Below are 5,409 nucleotides of genomic sequence, written 5' to 3' on the forward strand. Positions count from 1 at the left end.
CTGTCTCCTGCCTAGCCTCGCCCACACCCCGGGGAGCCTCCTCCCTCCGGACCCCCGGCCTTGACACCCCTTGAGCGGTGCGGCTCCCCTCTTCCCAGACTGCCCCCAGCCAGGTCGGAGGCCCAACAGCTCGACCTGAGCAAACTTCTCCGTTTCGGCTTCGGCCGACCTTGCCCGGCTCCCATTCTCCAAGTTGTCCCTGCCTCGGTGCGGATTCTCCTTCCGTTCCTTTGGCTTCCTCCCTGCACTTGTGGCCGGTCGGCTCCGATCCGTTCTCCTGGTTGCCAGGTAGCAGCCCTCCAGCCCATGTGTCACAGCTTTACCATGTGGAGGACGGCGCTCCTCCCCTGCCATCCAGATAAAAGGAGAAACGGGAACTGTCGTCTCTTCCTGCTGCGGAGGAAGGGAGGGCACCCACCAGGTGGGCAAGACCACCCACCTCCCTGGAGTCGGGGCACCTCATTTTGGTTGTCCTGGCAACAACAGAGGGAGCCGACGGAGGAAGGAAGTGAGTGAGCTGAAGGAATGTCACTGGCTGCCAGGTGGATGATGGACAGCTACAGAGAGCTGGGGGGGTCTGGAGGAAGAATGCTAGGGGCTGAGACCCTCCATATCCTCCCACAATCCTCTACAACGTGCTGGTGGCTGGTAGGGGGTGGGTGGGTGGGTGCCAGATTGTACACTCTGGGGGTCTCCCCCCTCCCATGGGGCATTGCTGGAAGAAGAGTGGTCTCATAAGGTTGGGACTGTGTTCTGGGCCTTCAAGCAAGGTCCCCAAAGGCAGTCTCCCCCCACCCCTTTGTCCTGCTCATCTCTGGACTCAGTTTACCCTCCTTTTGCACATGGCACCCCTCTGAGTCTGGTTCTTGTCCGGCCATTCAGTCATGTGACCCGTGGACCGGAGCCCGCCAGGACTGCTCACTTTAGAGGAGGAAGCTGAGGCAAGGGGGAGTGACTTACAGCTGATGAGTGTCTGAGGCTGAATTTGGACTCGGGTCTCTTCTCTCTCCTCAACCTCAGTTTCCTCTTCTGTGAAATCGGGATAATTCTACCGACCTCACAGGGTCATTGTAAGTCTCAAATGAGATAACAGATAATGAAGCACTTTGTAAACCTTAAAGTGATGTATGTTTTATTATTATCATTGTTATTATTTATATGAAATCAGCATGACCCTCCGAGTAAAACTCAAAAGCCTCTTTCTGCTTCTGGGATCCGATATTAAATGGCTTTGCTTGACCTTGTGGTATATACAAAAGTTTCTGTGCTTATACTTTGTGGGATTTTTATTTTATTTTTTAATTTATTTTTAACACCCATTGCTTTATGAATCATGTTCGGAGTGAAAAATCAGCAAAAGGGAAAAACCATGGGAGAGAAAAAAAACCCAGAAAAAGAAGGGGATCTAGCATGTGTTGGTTTGTATCCAGTCTGCGTGGTTCTCTGGAAATGGCATTTTCCATCCAGTTTATTGGGATTGCCTTAAATCGCTGCACTGGAGAGAAGGATCAAGTCTGTCAAAGCTGATCCTAACAAAACCTTGCTATTACCATGTACGATGTTCTCCTGGTTCTGCTTGTTTCTCTCGGCATCAGTTCACGTAAATCTTTCTAGACCTTTCTAAAACCAGCTGTTTCATCATTTTTATAGAACAATAATATTCCATCACCTTCATGTGCCACGGCTTGTTCAGCGGTTCCCAGTGGATGGGCATCCATTCATTTTCCAGTTCTTTGTTCCCACAAAAACAGCTGCTGTACTTTGTGGGGTTTTATATATACAAATGTTGTACTTTGTCGAGGACTTTTAAATTACACTGGATAAAGGTCTATCAATTTTTTTTAGTCTTTTATAAGACAGTTTTTAATTTTATTTGATGATTGATCATTTCTCTATTTTTCTGTTTCCAATTTATCTATTTTCCTTCTAATTCTTAGTACTTTTTTTTTCCCTTATGCTTATTTTGGATTTGTTGGTTCTTAAATTTAAAAAAATGGATATTCAGTTCATTAATCTCTCTTTTTAAAAAAAAATTGCCTTTTATTTTCAAAATATATGCACAGATAGTTTTCAACATTCACCCTTGCAAAACCTTATGTTCCAAATTTTCCTCCCTCCCTTCCCTCACCTCCTCTCCTAGACAGCAAGTAATCCATTATTGGTTAAACGTGTTCATTTCTTTTATACATATTTCCACATTTATTATGCTGCACAAGAAAAATCAGATCAAAAAGAGGGGGGGATGAATCTTCTCTTTTGCTAATGTATAATTGTAAGGCTATGAATATTCTCGAGGACGGCTTTAGCTGCATTCCAGAAATTTGATTTATTTCATTCTATAATTTTCTTTTTCATAGTTATTGTTTCTATGACTTTTGTCTTCAGCCCCCTCATTATTTAAGATTTCAGGCAGCATTTCGGTCTTATTTTTTGTTTGTGGTCTGAACCAATTTCTGTTTTTATTGTGTTATGGTCTTTAAAGGATAAATTGTTCTCTTGTTGGTTTGTTACCCCTTCCCCTTTGAGCTTTTAGTCCCTCACTCTTGTCCATTTTCATATTGGCTGCCCCCTCTTTTTTCCTCTCAAGTCATTCAAGCAGATTCCCTACTCATTTTTTTTTTTAATTTCATCTTTTTGTGTCCTTTCCAAAAGGATTCCTCTCATTCCATTAGCCATTTTTCCTTGTTTCCTCTGAGTCTTTCTTCTCTGACTTAGCCCCTGCAATAATCCGGTCCCTCTCTTTTTTCCCATGTTCTCTACACATTAACGTTTCCAAAGGATTTGTTCTGGGCTCTGCCCGCCTGATGCTGCCCCGTGGTAAAGCCTTCTCTCTCTCTCCCCCCCACTCCCCCAATGATTTTTACTCTCCCTGGTTGACTTCCCCCTCCCCTACATTTGCTGGGAATTTTCCTCCCTAGGTCCACGTTCTCCTGTTTCTCCAGGTGCTAATTACCCCCCTGGGGTTCCAACTCCTCTTCTCTCAGAACAGGTAAGGTAGACTTGTGTTTCTGAATCGAATTGTTACATTTAACCACTGTGTGTCTTGAGATTTGCAGCCTTGCTTGTTTTTCTGGAGATAATCTGTGAATTCTTTCGTTTGTAAGATCAGAAATTCTAGCCGCTCTTCTGCAATTTCCTTCATCATGGTGGAAGGCTTTGTGTCCTGTCCTGTTCTCCTGGGAGATTTATAGTCCTTGGGTTATCTCTGCTCAGCCTATCTTTAAGATCCGCAGGTTTTGCTTGCATAGCGCACATTTTTTCTTTAAACTTTCTTGCTTTGCCTTCTCTTCTCCTAGGTTGTCCTTAACTTCTTTGTGTTTACGTTTCTTGTTCTCTCTTGTTTCTTTGGTGAAGTTTGCCGTTTAAGAGTCCAGTTTTACATTCTGTTCATTCTTTGGCTCCTCAGGCCATAAATTCTGCTCTCATAATTCTCATTTCTCTTTCAAACCACTTAGCAACAGTATGCTGTGGTTCCTTGCTCTCAGCTCCCACAGAGTCCTCTGTTAAACCACTTTTCTTTATTTTGCAGTATTTATTTCAGCTGTGCCTGAACTTGTTTATCTGGAGACTGTTTCCTTGTTATTGTTTAATCATTTTAAAATTGTTATTTATTTATTTTAAATTTATTTTTTCTGTTTGTTCATCTGCTTGTGTTCGAGTCTTTGAGTCTTCGTCTTCCTGGAACCTTTGTGACTCCCCCTCTTCCCTTGGCCCTTGCCTCCCCCCCCCCCACTGGGCTGATTGCTCCCTTCTGACTCTGGTCCCAGTTCCCTTGGGGCTGCATCTCTCAGTGTCTCGGCTTTCAGCCCTAGTCTCTGCCCGACTGTTGAGGGAAGTCAGAACCGGTTCCGGCCTTGGCAGAGTGCCGCCTGGCACCTGCTGCTGCAGCGTTGGGGCTTCTGGGTGGCAGCCCCTGCTGGGCTTTTGCTCCTGAAGGACGGTGGCCCCATCACTGGAAAGAGGGAAGGCTCCAGGCCCAAGGTGGGCCTGAATATATAGCCTGTGGGTGGGGAGGCAGGGAGCTCAGGAAGGTCAGGGTTCCTGCATTGGAGGTTGGGGGTTAAAACCTTGTTTTTGCTGCTGGTGTCCAAGACTGGGAAAGAGCTGAAGCTGCTTTATCATGAGCACATCACTTCTGTTTGGGGAGGAAAAAAAATGTCCAGAAATTGCCCTTAGGCGCCCACATGGCCCAGCCAACTCTGCTGGAGCCTTAGAGGTTGTCCCCCGCTGGCCTCTGGAAGCCTCTTCAGGCTCCTCCCATTCCTGTGGAGGACCAGACCTGCCAGCCTCTGCTCTAGCTCCTCATCTCCCATTTCAGGGCCTTTGCCCTGGCCGTGCCTCAGGCTCTCACCTGGCTCCCTGCCAGCCCCTGCTGGCTTCCCGGGAGACCCGGCTCAAGCAGGCCCTTCTCTTGCTGACTTCTCTGAGGGCTTGCAGCCTCACGCTCTGCCAGATCTTCTGCCAGGGGAGGTCACAGCAGGGAGCCCTGGCAGTGTGGGGGACTTCAAACCATAACTAAGACAGTTAAGATTGGAAGGACAGGGGCAGCTGCATGGCGCAGTGATTAGAGCCCCAGCCCTGAAGTCAGGAGGACCTGAGTTCAAATCCAGCCTCAGACATTTAACACTTCCTGGCTGTGGGACCCTGGGCAAGTCACTTAACCCCAGTTGCCTCAGCAGGAAAAAAAAAATTGGAAGGACGCAAATCATGGGAGGAGAAGCTTTGCTGCAAGTTTCTCGATAAATTAACCAGCAAGTATTTATCAGACAGCTCTGGGTGCCAGGTGCTAAGAACACCAAAGGAACCAGAGACAACAAATGCATGTATGATTATATACAGCATATATATAAAGTGAATAATTTGGATTTATTCAGAGGAATTAAATGCAAGGCAATTGGGGATGGGGGTGGAGCAGGAAAGGCTTGATGCAGAAGATGGTTGAAGAAGTTGAGAAGGAAGGAAAAGGAAGATATAAGGAGGGAGGGCATTGTAGACATGGGGAACAGCTAGGGCAAAGGCACGGACATGGGAAATGGAGAGCCTCGTTTGATCACAGAGGGTAGAAGTGGAGGGAAGGCCCAACAAAGTTGGCAAGGTAGGTTGGGGCCACAGAGCTTTTATTCTAGAAGCAGTGGGGGCCGGCCCGTGGAGTTGGAAAGCCTCGTGGTCAGAGGTCACTTAGGAAAATTAGCAGCAGAGTCTAGGAAGGAATGGGGTGGTGAGAGGCAGGAGGCAGGGAAAGGGATTAGGAGGCTTGGAGAGAGGCGAAATCTGCACTGAGGCAGGAGCGCCTCACAAAGGGAGCGTCGGCCACGGAAGGAGCCAGCCCGGGAGGCTGCTCAAAGGACAGAAGCAGGTGGTTACTCAGCCAACATTATTAAGCACCTTGGGAAGAAGAAGAACCAAGGA

The sequence above is a fragment of the Sminthopsis crassicaudata genome, chromosome 6, assembly GCF_048593235.1.
Source record: "Sminthopsis crassicaudata isolate SCR6 chromosome 6, ASM4859323v1, whole genome shotgun sequence".
NCBI classification, from domain to species: domain Eukaryota; kingdom Metazoa; phylum Chordata; class Mammalia; order Dasyuromorphia; family Dasyuridae; genus Sminthopsis; species Sminthopsis crassicaudata.